Raw genomic sequence first — 9378 nt, 5'->3', positions numbered from 1 at the left:
AACCTGTCTGCAATCAGCCATCTTGGGGGCTGTAAGAGAGGAGCTCAAGGAAAGGTTCACTGTCTGTCTCCTGGTCCTCACCAGTAACCATCAGCATGGTTACATCAGCCCTGTCACAATAGAGTTTTAGGCGGTTCACATGTGTCACCCTTTTGGGGGACCTGCTAGTGCCCAGGTCTACCAAGTAGGTGACATCACTCTTTTTCTCTAGGATAGTGTAAGGACCACTCCATTTGTTCTGGAAAGCCCTTGGTGCCACTGGCTCTAAAACCCACACCTGTTACCCTGGTTGGAATTCTACCAGTGCATCCTTTTGGTCATACCAGAGCATCTGGACCCCCTGGCTGGCACCCCGATTCTTGGTTGTTTTCTGCATGTACTCCGCCATCCTGTAACAAAGGTCTCGTACATAGTCCACCACATATTGTTTTCGTACAAGATGGGGTTTCTCCCATCCTTCCCTCACAAGAGAGAGTGGTCCCCTTACAGGGTGGCCAAACAGAATTTCAAAGGGTAAAATCTCTACTCTCTTCTGAGGCACCTCTCTGTAGGCAATAAGAATGCAGGGCAACAGAACATCTCATCTCCTTTTGTGTTTTTCAGGAGGTCCCATTAGCATGCCTTTCAATGTTTTGTTGAATCCCTCAACAAGGCCATTGGTTTGTGGGTGGTAAGGTGTTGAGAACTCATAGATCACTACAGTTGTTTCCCAAATGTGTTTTAGATATGCAGACATAAAGCTGGACCCTCTGTCTGATACTACCTCCTAAGGAATCCCTACCCTAGTGAAGACACCAATGCGGCCTTTGGCTACTACAAGTTCTGTAGTAGTTCTAAGGGGAATGGCTTCAGGATACCTGGTGGCATGATCCATTACCACCAGTATTAATGTGTTTCCTGAGGAAGTGGGAGGTTCAAGTGGATATCCACAGCTACACTCTCAAAGTGGACCCCAACCACTGGTAATAGAATAAAGGGGGCCTTTGGGTTTCCTTCCTGTCTTGCCACTAGTTAGACAGGTAATACAGGAGCTTAAAACACCTTCCCTTTTTGGGACCTCTGGGGCCAATAGAAGTGGGAGACCAAATTTTCCCGCGTTTTGGTCTGGCCCAGATGTCCAGCTAAGGGAATGTCATGAGCTAGAGTGAGTAGAAACTCCCTATATAGCTGAGGCACTACCACTCTCCTAGTGGCACAAGGTTTGGGATATCTGGCCTCAGTATACAGGAGTCCATCTCCCAATAGACCCTGTGGCATTCACTGACATCTGCTTGCTCCTGTGCAGCAGCTTGCTGCCTCAGGCCTTCAAGAAAGAGGCAGACCTGCCTCAAAGCACAGTTGTTCCCTAGAGGGTCCCCCTGGGCCCAAGAGCTCCACCTCTTAAGGTTCAAGCTCCGTGGGCCCAGCTCCCTCTGGGGCAGGCAAGTCCTCTCCCTGATGAGAGGGTCCTGATCTTTCTACTGTGGAGAAGCTGTTTCACCATTCTTCCTACCTTTTCTCTAGGAGATTGGACCCATATTTCAAGCTCCAACTCTCCGTTTTCACACTCTACTAGGCATTATGTTCTTGTTTTCACACACACCATCTCAGGGATTTGCAGCATGGCTGCATGTGTCTTTATTTCTACCTAAGTCCATGCTGAGGTTTCCAGACCATTTCCAAGCAGACAGGTGGCTGTGAGCTTTGAAGAGACAACTACCTGTTTCAGGCCAGTACCCCTCCTCCACCCCCAGGTTAATGTCACCATAGCCATGGCATGGTTAGTGGTAACACTGTCAGCATTGGTAACTGGATGCGTTTTTCCATAGCGTATTGCTCTGGGGAGTCCAGTATCTCTCACCATGTTGACACTGGCACCTGTATCCCTCAGGTCTTCTATCTTAGCCCAATTAGCTAAGGGGTACCGCAGGTATTTTAAATTTTTTTTAATTAGGGGGTCAGACAGGCAAAGTGGCTAACCCTCCCTCCTCCTCAGAGACTAAAACAGCCTTAGTGTGAACACTGATTGGCTCTGGGCACACTATTGATCCCATCTGGAGATTTGGCACACCAGTAGAAACTGGAGGAGGACTAGGGACCTTCTTGTTGGGACAGGCGGGCTCTCCAGTTCGGTGTCCCCTCTTGTTACAGTGGAAACACCAGGCCTTTGCAGGATCAACATTTTTCCCCATGTACCTACCAGCAGGCTGGGGTGAGTTCTTAAACCCATCCTCCTGGACAGGATCTTGGTGGCCTTTAGAAGACACTTGATTTTAGTCTTTGAGTTTTTCACCCTTGTTTCCCTGTGGAGGCTTAGCAACCCCTTTCTTTTGGTCACCCCCAGTGGTGGTCTTGGTCACCCTTATCTTGACCCAGTGGTCTGCCTTCTTTCCCAAATCTTGGGGAGAAATTGGACCTAGATATACCAGATACTAATGCATCTTTTCATTGATGCAGTTAGTTAAAATGTGTTTCTTCATAAACAAATTATAAGTCCCTCATAATTCTGCACTTTACTTCCAGCCAACAAGCCACCTAGTGCCTTTACTGAGTAGTCTACAAACTCCACCCAGGACTGACTCTGGGATTTCTGAGTCCCCGTGAATTTAATTCTGTGCTCCTCAGTAGGGAGTTCAAATCGCTCAATCAGAATACCCTTCATGAGTTCATGGGACTCTGCTATTGCCCCAGTAAAGGTCAGAAGTCTGTCTCTGCACTTACCAGAGAACAGTTTCCAAAGGTGTGCCCCCCAGTGAGACTTCCTCACTTTTCTGGCTTCACAAGCCCTCTCAAAGGCTGTGAACCACTTGGTGATATCACCACCACCCTCAAATTTGGGGACAATCCCTTTTGGGATTTTGGGACAATAGGATCCTTCTCTTTCTTGGTTTTTAGTATTGCTGCCACCATTGATGGGACATAGGCCCACATCTGCTCTCTCTGTTTCTAGAGCAGGAGCCTAGTCTCTTGGTCAACCGTCCTAAAAGGTTGTCCTCTTCAGTGAACTTGTCTTCACTGTCTTGTACATAGTCTAGCCTACCTCTGTAGGTTCCAGATCCTCTACTTCCTGGCTTGGAGGTGGGTAACTCAAAGTTCCCTTCATTCCTAGGTAGTTAAGGTGGAGGGTTAAAGACCTCATTCCCCTCACTACCTTCCCAACTTCCCTGTGAGTCTTCCTCATCAGGGGAGGATTGGTCCAACCCTACCAGAATAGAACTCCTGGGGCCAGATTTCGGTAATCCAGATTTACCGATTCTAAAATACCGAATGTTACCGATTCTGTATTTTAGTATCGGTAAATGGGATGTAGGTATTCATTCGGTAAGTATTACCGAATCGGTAAGATTCGGTAAATACAGAATCTGTATTTACCGATTCGGTAATTCCCATTCATTTCTATGGGCCTGGAGGCCCATAGGAATGAATTTGAATTACCGAATCGGTAAATACCAATTCGGTAAAAGGGAGAACACATTGAAGGGTGGCAGGGTGTCACTTTGACACCCTGTTGCACCCCTGAATAGTGTATGGGTGCACATGTGGCACACATACATGCCCTAAGGGCATGTATGTCTGCCACATGGCACTGTAATAATTTGCAAAAAATTGCTTCTTTTGGGGTTTTCGATATTTACCACCAACTTGTAGTTGATGGTAAATAACGAATCCTAAAATGGGAAAAGCACTCATTTGAGTGCTCCCTACATTAAGGATTCGGTAATTTACCGAATCGGTATTTAAGAATGCGGTAATTTACCGATTAATTAAATTACAGATTCGGTAAATTACCGAATCCTAACATTAGGCCCCTACATCTGAAAAGCCTAATACCGGTCGGTAACGGCCGAAATTCGGTAATTTCGTCCGTTACCGACCGGTATAGGGTGACATACATCTGGCCCCTGGAGTTCTATTCTGGTAGGGTTGGATCCTGTTCTTGTGTTTTCTAGCTTTGCAGAGAAGCCTTAACTCCCAAATCCTTGGGTTGGAGTATATGGGGTGCGGTTGAGCTGCTCAGCCATATTCCCTGTGTTTTCATTATTTTTCAAACGTGGAGTTCTTTTGAGAAGACCTGCACAAAAAATCCTAAGCACTTTCCCCTCCAACTTCAGTGACTTTTATTTTATTAAATGTACTACAGGGATTTAACACAAGACCCTAACAAGACTTTAAGAAATTTTAAAAATAGTCAATTAAAAAAATGAGTTTGAAATAAAGTCAATTTTTGGATTCTTGTTGTGTGATCAGAGGCGGACTAACTTAGTCCAATAAATGCAAGGCTTTACATCCCACTGTTGCCACCATTGTAGGAAGATGGCTCTGCATTTACTATACAAGTCCAGGGAGACCCCAGAGGTATAGCAGAGTACTAATAGCTCTGTTTGTGATTGTGTGGGCGAGCAGTTAGGCTTATCTGGAGGGTGTGTTAAGCCTTAATTGTATTCACTCAATCAAGACTGATGGTACACACTGAATCCAGATCAATTGGGTAAGTATAACAATGGTATAATTATGTTTCATTTTAGAACAAAGCAGGACTTGGCGCAGGTAAGTAAAATATACTCTCAAATGCAAGACTTTACAAGGAAATGCAGTTGCGGCTGAATATGCAATCGCTACAGGTTAGTATTGGTTCAAAAAGCAGTTTAAATTACACAGGAAATAGTTTTGGATTACTTTAAGAATAGATAGACTACTTGGGGTGGTATGCCCAGATACCACTCCGGGGACCTCACAATACACATAAAGTAAGACTTTTAAAGATTTGCAGTTTAGTTACTTTTTCTCCATACAAACCATCAGTTGAACACAACATTTTTAGGAACAAAAATGCATATAATAGGTTCCTTTAGGAGAAAAATGGTTATCGGTTTCACAGGTAAGTACTCGACTCATGAAAGGAAGCTTTGAGGGTTAGGAACAAGGCACTCCAAGGTCTAGGTTGGCACTCAAGTTGCACCACTAGTGGCACTGGGTCGTCCGGATGCAGGGGCCCAATGGGCATAAGGGGGTGCCTTCAGTTAGGGACTGCTCACGAGCACGCCACTTTGCTGTGGGTGCTAAGCGCCTGGTGTTAAGATCCGCACTGCAGGGGCCAACAATCAGCACAGGTGCTGCACCACCAGCAGCACAGGGGTGGCTGGGTGCAGTGTGCCATGGCGACGTTGGGGACCCATAGATGTCAGTGGAGATCTTCGGTTTGGCAAAGACGCTGCAGGCTGGGGCAGGGAGACTTCCTGGAGGCGACCACTGACTGGAGAGGTAAGTTGGGATCTTGGGGGATGCCTGGACACAGTCAGTTGGGCCACCTAAGTCTGCGGTGCGTCAGGTGCAGGGGTGTCTTTTGGTGTCTGGTTCATCTTACCAGCTCTGTTCGCGGTCGGGGGGATCCTTATGGTTGAGGCTGCAGGCATCATCTTGGAGCTTGAGGGAGGTTGGGGATCACCAGATTCCAGGTCAGGACCACTGGGAAAACCTCCTCGTGGTAATGGCCCATTCAAACTTGGGCTGTGTTTGTTGGGTGCAGAGTGGTGCAGAATTGAGGAGCAGTCTGGATCCAGATTGAAGTCGGGACAGGCCTGTAGGGCTGGGGCCAAAACAGTAGGTGTCCTCCTCTTCCTGGGTCAGCATGGCATGGCTCTTCTGCCCTTCTTTCTTCCTTGAATCTGAGGAGGTAAGCTTCAGGGTCGCCCCTAAATACTACATTAGGGGCGTTAAAGGGGTTTTCAGGTTGAGACTAATGGGTCCCTTCCTTAGGGTGAGTACACCCCCTATTATGCCACCCTCCAGTGGGAGAGGAGCATGAGCCTCTTCCTAGTTGGTTGGGTTCCCTCATATTCAAGATGGAGGGGGCTGAGATGGGTGCTTCACCTCGCCTCCCCCACCTGAGGGGTGGGGTTGGCAAAGGCACACCTCTCCTCCTAGCTTGGTTTTCCCGCCAATTCCCATGCCTAAAGTGGGGCTCAGAACCGGTTGGAGCCAGTTGCTGGGACAGCAAAGGCAGGGTCAGTGTACAAATGAGGCAAGCCTTTGAAGCTTTTCCTCGACCCAACCCATCCTAGGGGGGTGGGAAGGGGAAGACATGACACTTCTGCCCAGGATGGGCTTTGTTTCTGGTCCAGAGAGCGGAGTCTCTCTACCCAGGGGTCCAGAAACCTGTCTGGTGGTGGTAAATGGCAGCCATTTTTAGAAAAAACAGACGTCCGAAGTCGGTGGACAGCGAGAATGGTGTCTTATTTTAGTGTTGGACAGATGGGCATCACAATTGTAGACTATAATAATTGTCGATAAGTGAGGGGCGTAAATTCCATGGGAAAGGCAAAGAGTACACACTTATGTAATTACTTATCCCTATGGGGAAAATTTTGCACTTATAGTTTGTAGAGTAGACACGGGTAAATGACAGATTCTTAAGAAGTTGCTTCAGTTACCTTCAACCAATATTGCAAATCTAATTATAACATTATGACAAGCATGAAAAAAAGTTTTTTGATTAAAAGCATATCACCACATGTGTTTGGTAACAATATATAAATTTTATTACACTTTATCCATTTACAAAATACCTTAAAAACCACTTTAAAAACATTTAGCAATAAACATGATCATCACAATATCTTTGGTAAAATATAAATATAAGCACAGAATCAAAAGGTCGACGCGGCGTTTCGGCTTTCTTTAGTACACCTTCATCAGGACTGATTCTAGACGATTAAAATAATAAAACACAAAGTTACCAAACAGATAAGAGTGGGTGCTACATTATTCATCTGTCTGTTATTACATTTTGTCCTCCCGATGTGAATTACTCTACTACCATATTGGTCTACACACATTTTTGTTTATTACAAAGCACATGTTCTGTCTCTGTTTATTCAGTTCTCATTGCTTATTCTTGACAGTTATTATTTGCACATCTATACATCCCTCTATTTTACCTTCCCCTTGGACATGTGTACATTCATCGAGGGATCCCCATACTTCCATCACTAAAAATAGTACCTTAACTCTTATATTGACTGCGTACCTTGTTATTCCAAATGGATTTATTGTCCATGTGGATGGAACTAGTTGGTTCCACGGGGAGTCCTTTTTTAAAAAATTCGGACCGCTGGTGGATCGCACTTTGCTAGTAGTTATGCGCAAAGTTGCTCTGTCTCTAAATGAAGACATATAGATGCCAATGATTTATACATATTGATATTCATACTTGAGCTGCATTGAGTGATAGATCTCATTGGTACATACCTAATAATCGAGGGTTAATTCAATTTCCTCTGATTTGAGATCGTTTTGTTTTTGGATATGATAGAGGACTTGATTCCCTCCTTCTGTGCCTGTTGATATAAGAGCACAATGTGCAGGCTTGTTTTTAATTATTCTTACCCTATTTGTGCACTATTGGGTAATTCACTCTGGTAGACAACATACCTTGAATAAGCTACGTTCCTGCCGTATTTAGCTGCCAGGAGGAGCCACCGTTTTGTATGTATGTTTATCCGGCACTGTTCTCCCTACAAAATTAACATTAATGTAGATGGATATAACGCCCAAATTCCTGTTAAGCTGTCTTAATTTCATTGAAAAATGTCCCTATAGTTGCACTCACCGTGGGAGCCGGAGTGCTGGTTGCTAAAATCCAAAACCACTTTCAATTAGGTAAGGATGTGTCAAACACACGATCAATGTTTCGTGATTCTCCTCCTCTGGTTGATGATCTCTGTAGGGGTATGGGTGCCATTAGTTATCTCCTATATTTTAATGCACTTGCCATTAGTTATGTCCGAATCTTTAATACATTTTCTTTTCTTTACATTAGTGTAATATGTGCATATATTTCTTTTTGCACGTAACTCTAGTTTAGGATCTCCTTCATCTTACGTTATTAGTTAATTACTGTAAGGGGGCGAGCAGTGCCTAAGCTATTTGACAAGGCATTGAGTATCTATATTAACTCTGCCATTGCGGGAAAGGCCTCAGCTCTGACTACATCGCGGCCAACAAAAACTCTGATAATTGGGCGCCCAATCAACTGGCGTCTACTATTTAGGCTGTTAAACGTCACGGGTCGAACATTACCAGAGAACGCCGTGCGGTAAAACAAGGACGGGCTGCCAGGAAGGAAGGAGCAGGGAGGCCGATTGCTGCAATATTGGTGAGTAAAACGGTCAGAGCTGAGGCCTTTCCCGCATATTACACTAATGTAAAGAAAAGAAAATGTATTAAAGATTCGGACATAACTAATGGCAAGTGCATTAAAAATTAGGAGATAACTAATGGCACCCATACCCCTACAGAGATCATCAACCAGAGGAGGAGAATCACGAAACATTGATCGTGTGTTTGACACATCCTTACCTAATTGAAAGTGGTTTTGGATTTTAGCAACCAGCACTCCGGCTCCCACGGTGAGTGCAACTATAGGGAAATTTTTCAATGAAATTAAGACAGCTTAACAGGAATTTGGGCGTTATATCTATCTACATTAATGTTAATTTTGTAGGGAGAACAGTGCCGGATAAACATACATACAAAACGGTGGCTCCTCCTGGCAGCTAAATACGGCAGGAACGTAGCTTATTCAAGGTATGTTGTCTACCAGAGTGAATTACCCAATAGTGCACAAATAGGGTAAGAATAATTAAAAACAAGCCTGCACATTGTGCTCTTATATCAACAGGCACAGAAGGAGGGAATCAAGTCCTCCATCATATCCAAAAACAAAACGATCTCAAATCAGAGGAAATTGAATTAACCCTCGATTATTAGGTATGTACCAATGAGATCTATCACTCAATGCAGCTCAAGTATGAATATCAATATGTATAAATCATTGGCATCTATATGTCTTCATTTAGAGACAGAGCAACTTTGCGCATAACTACTAGCAAAGTGCGATCCACCAGCGGTCCGAATTTTTTAAAAAAGGACTCCCCGTGGAACCAACTAGTTCCATCCACATGGACAATAAATCCATTTGGAATAACAAGGTACGCAGTCAATATAAGAGTTAAGGTACTATTTTTAGTGATGGAAGTATGGGGATCCCTCGATGAATGTACACATGTCCAAGGGGAAGGCAAAATAGAGGGATGTATAGATGTGCAAATAATAACTGTCAAGAATAAGCAATGAGAACTGAATAAACAGAGACAGAACATGTGCTTTGTAATAAACAAAAATGTGTGTAGACCAATATGGTAGTAGAGTAATTCACATCGGGAGGACGAAATGTAATAACAGACAGATGAATAATGTAGCACCCACTCTTATCTGTTTGGTAACTTTGTGTTTTATTATTTTAATCGTCTAGAATCAGTCCTGATGAAGGTGTACTAAAGAAAGCCGAAACGCCGCGTCGACCTTTTGATTCTGTGCTTATATTTATATTTTACCAAA

This window comes from Lissotriton vulgaris, chromosome 2_1, assembly GCF_964263255.1.
Source record: "Lissotriton vulgaris chromosome 2_1, aLisVul1.2, whole genome shotgun sequence".
In the NCBI taxonomy this organism is placed as follows: domain Eukaryota; kingdom Metazoa; phylum Chordata; class Amphibia; order Caudata; family Salamandridae; genus Lissotriton; species Lissotriton vulgaris.
This window is presented reverse-complemented; position numbering follows the sequence as displayed.